We start from the raw sequence: 12,581 nt of genomic DNA, 5'->3' as shown, positions 1-12,581 counted from the left end.
CTTGGGGCTAAATATAAGGGGAGCAGGGTGCCAAAAATGAACTAATCAAGATAAATAATTTTTTTCTTTTTCATATCAGACAGATAATGCATCTACTTCATAAAAAGATTTGAGGGAGACACATCTCATGCATTGGCATGAAAACCCAATCATCATACTTATAAACTGCAAAAGGAGCAAGGTTGATATTTTAAGGCACTGTTTTTTAAGAGTCAAAATTAATGTAAAGAAGTCTATGATAAACAAAATGTCCATATTACATACTGGCGGGATGAAAACTAAGAGTGTGGGTGCCCATAATAGGTCCTTTTAAAAGCTGTCTGTGTGCAAGAAAGAAGGGAGCTTGGGCTGGAAGGAAAGCAAAAGTCCACGGAGGTGGGTTGGCTTGCTTTCAGCTTTCAAGAATGGAGAACCTTGAACATATGCCAATGCTTAGGTGATGGCCTAAGTCCAATCCTTTCTCATCCAGTCGTAATTATGGGGAGGCAGAGGAATTTGGGCCCTCCGGTTGGAGATACAGGACAAACGAATTCTTCCTGAGTGCATGGTATTGGGGTCGGGGAGGAGAAAAGCTTTCATGGGACAGTGGGATGTCTTGCCTCAAATGACAAGTAGTTCTATCCTCCTGAGAACACACAGGCTTTCTTATCCCTTTTTCCAGTTTGTATTGATTTGATGAGCCTCTTTGCCCACATCCTGCTTATAGGTCTGCCCAGGCTCACTTCTCTTTTCTTTCAGCTTCTTTCACTTTGCCAGGACACCATTGTGAGGGTTGGATTGGGGAGAGAAACTCCACACCTTGTTACTTAAAGTGCAGTTGGGGACCATGCCAGCTGGCAGCTTGTGTCTTGTCTCAGATCCTGCCTCATTGAGAAGCACCACTTATACCTCTGGCCTCAAACTTGCTCTGCATGGGAGGCACTTGGAGGCCTGCAAAAAAATGCCAATTGTGAGTTCTCCCCCACCCGCTCCTGGATCCTGATTTAATGGGTTGCTCTCACTGCACTTCTCAACATGGCTGGGGCATCAGGATTCTTGAAAACTCCCAGGTGATTCTAGTGTGCAGCAAAACAGTAAAGTTTGAGAACCACTACTCTGCATCACCTACTCCCCTTTCCTAGCTTCTGTGTGGCCATTTACCAGCAACTAGAAGAAGGGCAGAGGAGAAAGGAAATAATCATTTTTGTCTTTGATTGGGGATCATAGGTGGTAAGATTGATGATTTTCCCTCCAGGGGTCCTGTGCCTGAAACTTTTTCACATTAAAGCCAATCAGTTATCTAGTAAGTGTATTAGCTATTGGATTCTATGTTATCCCATGTGTGGGTTCCCACAGCCTATGAATACGAGTATGTTCTCACATATTTTCATTTCCCTTTGAAATTCCAATGAACACTCCAGGTTGGAACAGCCCTTGCATACTGGGGCAACAACTCTGCAACTTTTCTTTCCAAATTTCAAAGTTTAGTTTTTAAGTAAGAGGCTTATTTACTCACATAAGCTTATGGGTTTTCCCAGGCAAAAGGGGCAGTTTTAAGTTTAATCAAATTTGGGGGAACTTTATTAGTGTCAGCTGGTTCACTATCTTTTCTCTGAAAGTGCTTCAGAACCACAATAGCCGAGTGCTTGCCTTGTTTTGATCATGGAGGTAAGACATCACTTTGTTCCGCAAAGACTGAAGTTATCAGTTGAAGTTAGAGTTGCTCATTTTGAGGCCTCCTTTTGTTTTTCAAACCAATTACGATGATTTGATCAAATAATTGGCCAACAGTATTGTTTTAGTCAAGGTTCCCCAGAGAAATAGAACCAATAAGACATATATATGTATATATAGAGACAGAGATGAAGGATTTATTAGAGTATTTGACTCATTTAATTATGGAGGCTGAGAAGTCCCAATATAGACCAACTGCAAGTTGGAGAACCAGAAAAGTCAGTAGCTTGACTCAGTCCCAATCCCAAGGCTTCAGAACCAAGGAAGCTGTCAGTGTAATTCTCAGTCCAAGGCCAAAGGCCCAGGAGCTGCTGATGTGAGTCAAAGGCCAGAGAAACTGGAGTTCTGATGTCTGAAGACAGGAGAAGAAGGGTCTCCTGGCTTTGGAAGTGAGAGGATGAGAATTTGACTTTACTCCTTTTTGTTCCCTTCAGGCCCGCAGCCCATTGGATGGCATCTGCTGCATTGAGAGTGGATCTTCCCCATTCTAGTTCACCTACTTACATGCCAGTCTCCCCCAGGAGCACTCTCACAGACCCACTTAAGGCAGCCGAATTATTCTAATTAAATGCCAAATGAGTTGGGTTTCCCTTTCAGCAGAAGGGGAATGGGCTCAGTGCCCTACTGAAGCACTGAGAATAAATAATGCCTTCCCAGCTATTTGGGTTCCTTTGATCCAGTCAAGTTGACACCCAAATCAACTTTCATAATATTTCTGTCTTAGTATGTTTGTACTGCTCTAACAAAATACTGCAGACTGGATCATTTATAGAAGACAAACATTTATTTTTCTCACAGTTCTGGAGGCTGGGAACTCCAAGATCAAGGCACCAGCAGGTTTGGTTGCCTGGTGAGGGCTGTGTCTGCTTCTGAGATGTTGCCTTCATGGCACATCCTCTGGAAGTGAGGAACACTATATCCTCAGGGGTAAAAGAGCAAATGAGTCAAACACTGTGTGAAGCCTCTTTTATAAGAACCTCAATCCCACTCACAAGGGAGGAGCCCCCATAGCCTAAACATCTCTTAAAGGCCCTACCTCTTAATACTATCATATTGGCAACTCCTGAATTTTACAGGGGACATATTCAAACCGTAGCAAGTACAAACCCTAAACTGAGAAAGAGGAGGAAGAGTAAAGGGTAGAGGAGAAGAAAAATAGGAAGAAGATGAAGACAAACAACACAACAAGCAGCTTTGATGCACAGAATATGTCTCAGACGTGGAACAGCACAGAACAGCTAGTAGGTGCCCATCAGTCACTGCTTGAATGGATGAATGGATAAATGGATAGATGGATGATCTGCCATCCATGGCTCTTTATCAAAGCCTAAGGATCTTCTCTGAATGAAACAATCATGGTAGGGTAGGGTAGGGAAATTTATTTTTCTGGAGAATAATGATTGACCTGGGGTCCAGATGAAATAAGATAAAGGGCCATCTGGTGAGAAGTCCTCAACCCAAAATAGGATTAGGCTGCAGAGATGGCAGCTGTCCACACAAATTTCATTCCTGTTGACCACTTTTTCTGTTTCTGTTTGATCATGGCAGACAAGTGACAAAGAAGCAACCCTCTGTAAGTCTCTTGACTCCCTGGATTGAATATGTCCCCAGTCTTAGGGAGAGACCTGCAAAGGAAATTCCATGCATGCTACATTCCAGCCTAGCAAATACACACTGACATTTAGGTCTGAGTGTCTCACAATCTAGGTACAAAATAGAGCAAAGACTGAAAATGCTCCTAGGAATTAATGTCTTTTGGTCACTTAGGATCACTGAGCTGGATTGAAAAGAAAGAAAATTTCATCTGGAGAAGCTATACTATAACTGGGCACTTCTACAATGCAGTAAATTAACAGTACTTTACCATTTACTTTTATTAAGAAACTCTTATAGCAGAACTCTGAAAATACAAGTAAAATTGTACTGATTGTTCAATACATTTATAACAAATTGGAATTTTCAAAGTTTTAAGATGGTCTGTTAAACGCAAGGAAATCCCTGGGTGCTATTTGCTGTGGAGCCATGCATGAGAAAAAGACACTAGGAGATAGTGGAAAAAAACCAAGATGTGTTTTCCTGTCCTTTCTTCTCTATTCAACACAGAACACAATGCTTCTGTGACCAGATGGATGGTTTTTTTTCTCCCCACACACCAAGCAATCAATTCTCCAGCCAGTTCTCCAGTGGACACCAGGTGGTTGTTCTCTGAGTCAACTTAATTCTGCCACTATTTACCTGGAGACAGCATCAGATCCCTCAGGTTGGGGGTTCAGCCCTGCAAGACTGCATCGCACTTCAGATACCAGTCACAAGCCCTAGATTGTGGCCTGCCCCTCTGCCGATTGGCTATAAATTGGGGTTCCCACAACCCCCTCCTGGAGTTTGATTAATTTGTTAGAGCAGCTCACAGAACTCAGGAAACACTTTACTTATGTTTACAGGTTTATTATGAAGGACATTACAAAGGATACAGTTGAACAGCCAGATGGAAGAGATGCATAGTGTGAGGTCTGTGGAAAAGGGCATGGAGCTTCCCTTCCCTCTCTAGGTGCTCTACCCTGCAGGAATCTCCACGTGTTTAGCTTTCTGGAAGCTCTGTCCAACCTTGTCCTTTCTCAGGTTTTTATGGAGTCTTCATTGCATAGTCACGATTGATGACATCATTGGACCATTGGTGATCAACTCAATCTTCAATTTCTCTCCTCTCTCCCCTTTCTGGGGATTGGGAGATAGAATTGAAAGTTTCAACTCTGTAATCATGTCTGGGTCTTTCTGGAAACCAGCCCCCTTCCTGAAGCAGTTTAGGAAGGTCACCAGCCATCTCATTAGCATACAAAAGACACTCTTATCATTCTGGAGATTCCAAGAATTTTAGGCGCTGTATATCAGGAAACAAGATACAGTCATGTCTTGTTTAGTGATGAGGGATATGGTCTGAGAAATGCATTATTAGGCAATTTTATGGTTGTGTGAACATGAGAGCCTGTACTTACATAAACCTAGATGGTACGGCCTCCCACACACCTAGGCTTTATGGTATAGCCTATTGTTCCTAGGCCATGAACCTGCACAGCACATTACTGTACTGAATACTGTGGGAAATTGTAATACAACAATGAGTATTTGTGTATCCAAACATGTCTAAATATAGAAAAGGCACATTAAAAATACGATAATATAGTCTTATAGGACCATTGTCATATATATGGTCCATCTTTGACCAAAACTTTGTTATGTGGTTCATGACTATATATATTTCACAATATCAGGAATTGTGCTTTTGTTACCATCACTTTTTTGAAGTCTCGGGAAACACCATTTGAGGAATGCTGCAGTGGGCATTGTCTTTTGCACTGATTTAAAGAGGATTGGCTGAGAGGAATGGTGTTCTCCATATACCAGCTGGGAAGGCTCCTTTCATGAACTTATTAAAAATCATACTTTATTCTCTAGTGCCATGGGCTATTCCCCCTGTCTGGAATGCTCAGACCCTGGAGATGAGGCTGTTCTAGAAAAACAGTGAGAGAGAATGGTTTTAATACCTCCCCTATGCAAAAGGCATATGTAATGGTGACAATTTATCTTGTTACTGTTCCACATGTCAAGTCACTGTGCTTTTAGCACAGCAACAGAGAACATAATCAACTTTAGATTGAGGAAATTGTGGGTGATAATTATAATTACAGGGCATAACTCTATTTGCTTTTAAAAATACAATTTTTAAGAAAGTAGTGTAGAAATCAGAATCCATCATATTTCTATTTCAGTTTCAAGGAAAAACTATTCATTGAAAAGACATTATTTTCTTTTGGATATTAACACTTTGGAGATCATCACACTAAAAGGATTTAAACGCAATGCTGTCTTCTTTTTTTTACCTAAGTGGGTTTTGCACAGACTGTTCTCCCTGTCTGAGATGCTTAACTCCTGGTCCTATTGTCTTAGTCTTTGGGACTCAGTTTACCCGTCACTTATTCATAGAGGCCTTTGATCTAAATTAGGTCACCTATTATATTTCCTTGTATCATTCTGAACTGTTTTTTTTTCACAATTCTTATCACAATTTATAATTATTATGTTTTATAGAACCTAAGATGCCACTAATTGTAAAATGCACCATTATTGTACATACCTCTGAGAAAGTTCATGAAAAGAAGCTCAAGGTGAAGAATTTAGCATGAGACTTCCCATGCAAAGCTGGCCTACTGAAGTAAGGGCACATGAGAAATGAACCCAGCATGTAGAAAAGGACAGCAAAGGAACTTGCCAGTTTCAACCTTAGCTCCAGAGGGAAGGAGAAAGAAAAGTCTCTCCTTTTCAGGAGAGAATCAGGAGGTGATCATCTTGCGGGTTTGTGGTCTAAAGTCCACCAACAAGTTTTCTGTGGTCCAGAAAACCTCAAGTGGAGAGTATAGTTTAAAAGGAATCCCATGTTGAAAGTGGCCTGGGTGAAAGAAGCAAATTCATATACAATCCAGAAGAACTTTACTCCCTTACAGGTCAACTGCATCATAAGACGTATTGATGGTACAACGTGTCTCAAATTTGAATGTGCTGAGATGTTTAAAAAGTAGTTGCATTTGCAAATCAATAAGATACAGGGTAATTTATTTGCATGGATATTTGCTTAATGTTTAAGGTTCATAGGATTGGCCTCTGCTTCCTCACATCTTCACCTCCTTTGCCCAGTACAGGGCCTGCATATAGTGGGCATTCAATAAATGGGAACAGAATGAATGAGCGAAACAAATTCCTCTTGAGCTTCACTTGTTGAAACTTTGACTTTTTAAAAAAATACAATTCTACTCACTTATGTATGTCGAATCACCTTTTGACATAGTGGAAAGAGTATTAAACCAGAAAATTCGAGACCCAGATTTTGACCTTAGCATCCTTACTGATTAACCCTATGATATGGGGCAAAGCTTTTAATCTTTCTGGTCCACAATTTACCCCTCTGTAAAATGGTAGGGTTGTGTCTTATTATCTCCAGGGTCTCTTCGCATTCTAATAGATTGTGCCTTGATTGTATAAAAACATAATAATGAGGCCCACTATTGTAGAGTATGCATCATCATAGTTATCACATAGCCTCTCACAATAATAAGAGTTGACATAGTGCTGAGAACTTGGTCATGTATGAAATCCTGATATGACTCTATCTTCATCTTTAGTAACTTTTCACTACATGAAGACTGCACTTTTCATGATGGTTTTAAATATTTTTACACAATGGATGTAAATGGCAGTCAACATAAATAAAGGGTAAGAAAGTGAGCCTGAGGAAAATAAAACATACTTGGAAGAACCAGGTACTTGTCATGGATAAGAGGAAGTCCAACGCTTTGAATCAAATAGCAGAGACAAATAGCGGAGGTCAAGGTAAATTGTGTGTAAGAAGCAAGGTATATTTATAAGAAACAGGCCACCATAAACCCTGAAGCTTTGGGTCAAGCAGGAGACAAGTTATGGGCAATCAGAAACCAAGGGATTCTTAGGAGCTGAAGACAGAATGTAAGGCGAGGAGAATGCAAGAGAGAGCTTGTGTAGCAGAGGCAGGATGTTGTACAGCTGCTGTCCTGGCTTGAGGAAATTTCCAGTCCATTCTGCTCAGTCCTAATTCTGTCAGGGTGCAAAGTTTCCCTTCCGCTTACAAAAGGTCAAGCCTCTGTTAGTCTACTATAAAGTATCTAGGGCCACAACAGGGGGTTGTCCACAGGCAAAATGGGTCAGCTGTGGGAAGGAGGCCAGTACAGTCTCTTATACTGAATGCTCCATGGCTGGTAGACTGATGGCTGCAGTGGGTGACCATTGCTCGGCAACAGCCCAGGCCTGCTCAACTTCCAGTTAGTCTCCTGATCCTTATGAAAGAAGTTCCTTCCCTCATGCTTTAAGAACTAAGATACAGACACTCCTTCTCCTAGTGACCAAGACACCCTGGGCATTCCACTGGCAGTGGCCCCAGCCTGTGGACAACCCACCCCCACCAGGCCCTGCCACTCAAGACTCACTGTGGACAACCTGCTCCCCCCGGCCCTGCCACTCAAGACTCACTTGGGTCTTGCTTCTAGCCTAGCAATGACTGCCAGTCTTCCCCTCTGCAGCACAGCCACTCCAACTTTGTCCCAGGGCCTCTCCCGTTGACCTACACTTATTCTGTAGAGTTTAGTTTTCTTCTTTAGGAAGGGGATCTCTTCCTTCAAAGACAAGTATCCATGAAGGGGCCTCAAAGATAAAGGCTTATGGCCCTCCCCTTCCTCCTTCCATTGACAGTCCTGAGTCCTGCATCTGTGCCTGCCTATTCTCTCTCTCACGGTTTTGACCCAGACTCCACTCTAACTTTTGCCGGGTCAACTATGCAAAATATAGCTACGTGTGCATACAGACTATTAAATGTCCTGAGAAAGGCCTCCCCCAAAGGTAACTGGGGGAGCCATGAGAGTCCTAGAGAAGCCCGTGCTTGGCCGTCATCTGTTTATTTCTTGAGCCAGGCTCTGGAGGAACAAACAGGATGTGGCAGGGTGTCAGCTGAAGAGCTAGATCTCACCTGCTGCTGCTTTGGGGCCCACTGGCAATGCAGGGCTCACTCCAGGCTCACCCCAACTAGAGGAAATCTTTCCTGATTGTATAGCTAGACTCCATTGTGAATGATGCCAGAGTTAAGAAAGCCAAGAGGATGAGAAGGATTCCCCACTGATAGGAAGTGAGACTTTCAGCCAATAATGAAGCTCACTTGGCCAAAGTCTGGGGGCCTAGAAGATGAATACACACATGCAGAATGAAACCTATGTCCCACTTCCTTGGAAGGAGGTAGATTTCTGGATGAAAGAAAGTGTCATTGGAGTGGAAGTGGTGGGTAGGGGGAGGGAACAATAGTTTATTAGGGAAATAATGCATTGAATGTCATGTTTTAAGAAAATATTGAATAAATGTATGATTTATTCTCCTAGTAAATGAAGCAAGAATTCCAATATATTCCCAGGGAGGACAGGAGGCATACATCACCTCTGGAAAAAGGAGGATATGTGTATACACAAGTCCCAGAGTGGAAGAACGGGTTAAAACCTATCCAACTACCTGGCAGGTTGTGGGAAGGAGAAAGGAAAGAGGTAGTGGAGGCAGGAAGCCAGACCTAAGCATACTGACACCTCTGCTCCAGGCCAACAATGAGGCAACACCTTACGAAATCCATGTCCAGGCAACTGCTCTTCCTGGCTTCGTTTATATTTGGCTGTTATTTTTCTCTTTTGCATATTTAATTCATTTTTTAGATTTTAGTATGGGAATGCATGTCGCCCATTGCAAATCCCTGTGGAATGAAAAACAATATGCATTCATTATGAGAATATATAACAATGGAGAAATAGCCCGTATCTAGGCTTAGTCCAGATAACTACAAGGTCTTCAATTTTAGGGGGAAAATAAAGAGGGCTCCAAGGAGTTTATTTTGGGAATTTGGAAGCATAGTAGAATCCGAGCCTTCCTATTTTATTTTCTGAGAAATCGTATGGGTGTGTGTGCATGTGAGTGTGTATGCATGTGTGATAGGGGAATGACAGGCACAGAATTGGTGCTAAGGGTGATAAATATTGCATGTAACTGACAATGACAATTACACATTTCTTATATGTTTTCAAGGAATCAGAACACACACACACACACACACACACACACACACACACCCTATGTCAGTTTTCAGAGAATTAGAACACAATTTCACTTAACACTAAAATATGCCGAATATAATTTTAATCTTTCTTTGATGATTCAGAAGCTATTTTAGGCTCCCTATGCCTCTGGGTTATTACGATGAACATAAATTATTATGCAATTCTGCACCATTTAAGTTGTTCACATTTTTCTGGTTATTTTACCCTGAATGAATGGGAGCTTCCTGCAGTACTTTAATTACTGTGCAGAACTAATCATGAATGTGCAGATCATTTAAAGGTATGCTTGGGTCAACTTAGAGGGAAACAATAAAACTTGTCTTAAAATGGAAATATATATGAAAACTCTGCTAGTTAGGCCTGTTTGGTGATTGATTTCCCAATCAAACATACAAGAATTCCAGGGAGAAAGAGTTCGTATTTACTTCAGAAAATCAGAGAAAATTTTAGTGAGGAGGTTGCATTTGAGCTTGGCTTTGAGTTATCAACCACTTAACCAAGACCAGAGGGCATTCCAGTTTTGGTCTGTGGAACAGCAGCATCAACATCCCCTCGTTAGGAATGCAGGATCTCAGGCCCTCACTTTGACCTGACTGAATCAGAATCTAAAGTTTAAGCAAGATCCCCAAATCATTTGTGCACATATTAAGTGTTGAGATATCCTAGTTTAGGATATCATTCATATTATTTGTAAATAAGGCTGAAAATGATATCCCATTATGAGAATCCTTGATACCATGCCAAGGGATCTCGACTTTATTTGGTGGATCATGGGCAGTATCCAAAGCTTATAAGCATATAGGAACAGCCAGCCTGGACATGAATTAACTAGAGTTGGTGCAGGGCAAGGTGCCCTGATGCATTAAGCTCCTTGAACTTGAAGTATGGAGAGAGGAAGGATGGTGGAGCAGCTAGACTGACAGGGTATCACTGGGGAGACTGGGTCAGTGGCTATTTACCAGATGCTGATGTGAAAATGGAAGTGTTACTCTGGCTTCTGTGTTTCAGATAGATAGTAGTGAGGAGACACAGAATCCAGGGGCGAATAGTTAAAAGGTTCTGTGATTAGTGAAGATAAAGATTTAACTCTTTATTTTGGGAGGCTACAGAGAGGATGGATATAAGGATAAAGACACTTTAGAAATTGCAGAGGCAAATTGACAAAACCTGGCGCATTCAAAAAAGATACCTTAGAGTATATTAACCCTTCAGTTGCAAAATTTTAATATGATTTCTAATGAGAATACTGTCATTTAGCTGAACTGAATTTTCACTCAGACTTTTGGGTAATGGTAATTAATGGAGCTCAACCAATTTGACCAATGTTGTTTTCATTTCTCCTCTTGTCAGTATTGTCTGATTATGCTAAAAATGAATGATAGATGCACAGCCTTCCCTCAAAACGTAATCAATTCAGTTGGGCTTCAACTTTAAAAGCATCTGAAAGGCTTATTTACTCTGTATTTGAATACACACAATGAGAGAATGAGGGCATATTGGAATTAAGTGACAGTTATAAAATCTGTGTGTAAATACAGTCAACACATCATTTTTATTGGCAAAAAAAAAAAAGAAAGAAAGAAAACCAACATTTATTGAGCATGTGCCAAGTTTTGGTTACTCAGTGAGTGACCTTCCATAAGTGACCTTCCAAATCCACGAGATAGTTATTTTCACTGTTATGCAAAAACACTAGGCCAGAGACTGGCACGCGTTATTTGCTCAAGGTTTCTGGGCTCTGAGCCATGGGATTCAGACTCAGGACTGGCTGACTCTGAAGGCTGGGCATTCTCTCTCACACCATGCTCTCTCTCAAGAAATTCAGATTAAGAACTCTTTTAATTATGGTAGAAATCACATTTTCCAGTGAAATGTCTAGAAAAAGCAGAAAGAAAAAAGGAAGAAATATGAGAAGTCAGCCTTCTGGGGCCTCTGGTGGATGCCTTTGAGCTGTTTTTGGCTTTGCTGTCTACTGGGGGCTGTCCTGGGACCCTTCGGAAGGGGCAGCAAACATAAGTGAAGCTAAAAGCTTTGGGGAAAAAAATGAATGGTCTTTTTAGACAGGAGTTTGGTGATGTAGATTCTGGAAATGTTTGTAAGATAACAGCGGCAAGTTTTGCCCAGTGATTGGGTCTGTAAAGAACACAAACTCTGTGTTTGTGATTTATCATTATCCACTTAGGGTTAACCATAGGATGATCAACTCAGGGATTTTGATCTTTATGAGCCTTTTAGCCTCCTCTAGGCTTCCACTATGCCCTCTGTGATAAAGTCAATGGGGGCCATTTATTGAGTGCTTACTATAGGCAACTCTCATGCTGAGCGCTTCATATTCATATGATTTCTTTTATCCCTTACAATTATCTGTGGGGTAGCTATTTTTATCCCCACTTGCACACAAGAGCATTGAAGCTTAGAGAAATGAGATAATTTGCTTAAGCTAGGAAGTATAAAACTATGGTTTGTCCTCAGGTCTATCTGCTGATCACAAAAGCAGCCTCTAAGAACCATTATGCTACACTGCCTGTATTAATCTGTTCTTGCACTGCTATAAAGAAATGCCTGAGATGAGTTTATTTATAAAGAAAAGAGGTTTAATTGGCTCACGGTTCTGCAGGCTGTACAGGAAGCATGACAGCATCAGCTTCAGGGGAGGCCTCAGGGAACTTACAATCATGGCAGAAGGCAAAGGGAAAGCAAGTGCATCATGGCCAGAGCAGGAGCAAGATGGGTGGGAGGTGCTACACACTTTCAAACAACAAGATCTTGTGAGAATTCACTCACCATCATGAGAACAGCACTGAGGGGATGGTGCTAAACCATTCATGAAGGATCCACCCTCATGATCCAATCACCTCCCATCAGGCCCCACCTCTAACATTGAGGATTACAATTAAACATGACATTTGGGTGGGGACACAGATCCAAAGCATTTCGCTGACTTTTATAAGTCTGTTTTTTTTCCAAGCATTTGTTGACTTTGCTGACTTTCTCATTGAACTGTGAGCTACCTGAGGGCAAACCTGAGCCTTATCTCTGGGACCTGAAGCCTAGGACGGTGCCTGATACATAGTAGGCACTTACAGGCACTGGAAGAAAGAAACAGAGGGAGGGTAAATGGAGGGCAAAGCTAATATTTAGTGTTTATCTTAGTCTTTTCTATATGTAAACATAAATATTTCTCTCTATATATTTAAT

General features: G+C 41.4%; 1 non-coding gene and 1 pseudogene across 2 annotated transcripts in view; one reads left to right on the top strand and one right to left on the bottom strand.

The window, feature by feature from the left end:
• LOC100427722 (thyroid hormone receptor-associated protein 3 pseudogene) overlaps window positions 1-12,581 on the top strand; it is a 123,035-nt pseudogene that overhangs the window by 19,282 nt on the left and 91,172 nt on the right. The gene's annotated exons all lie outside the window — the stretch shown is intronic.
• Window positions 74-177, bottom strand: LOC114680058 (small nucleolar RNA U13). Its single transcript, XR_003732132.2, has one exon. It is a non-coding gene; the product is annotated as a small nucleolar RNA U13 (small nucleolar RNA).

The sequence above is a fragment of the Macaca mulatta genome, chromosome 7 (assembly GCF_049350105.2).
Source record: "Macaca mulatta isolate MMU2019108-1 chromosome 7, T2T-MMU8v2.0, whole genome shotgun sequence".
Taxonomy (NCBI): domain Eukaryota; kingdom Metazoa; phylum Chordata; class Mammalia; order Primates; family Cercopithecidae; genus Macaca; species Macaca mulatta.
Note: the sequence above shows the minus strand (reverse complement) of the source record. Positions and strands in the feature narration are given on the sequence as shown.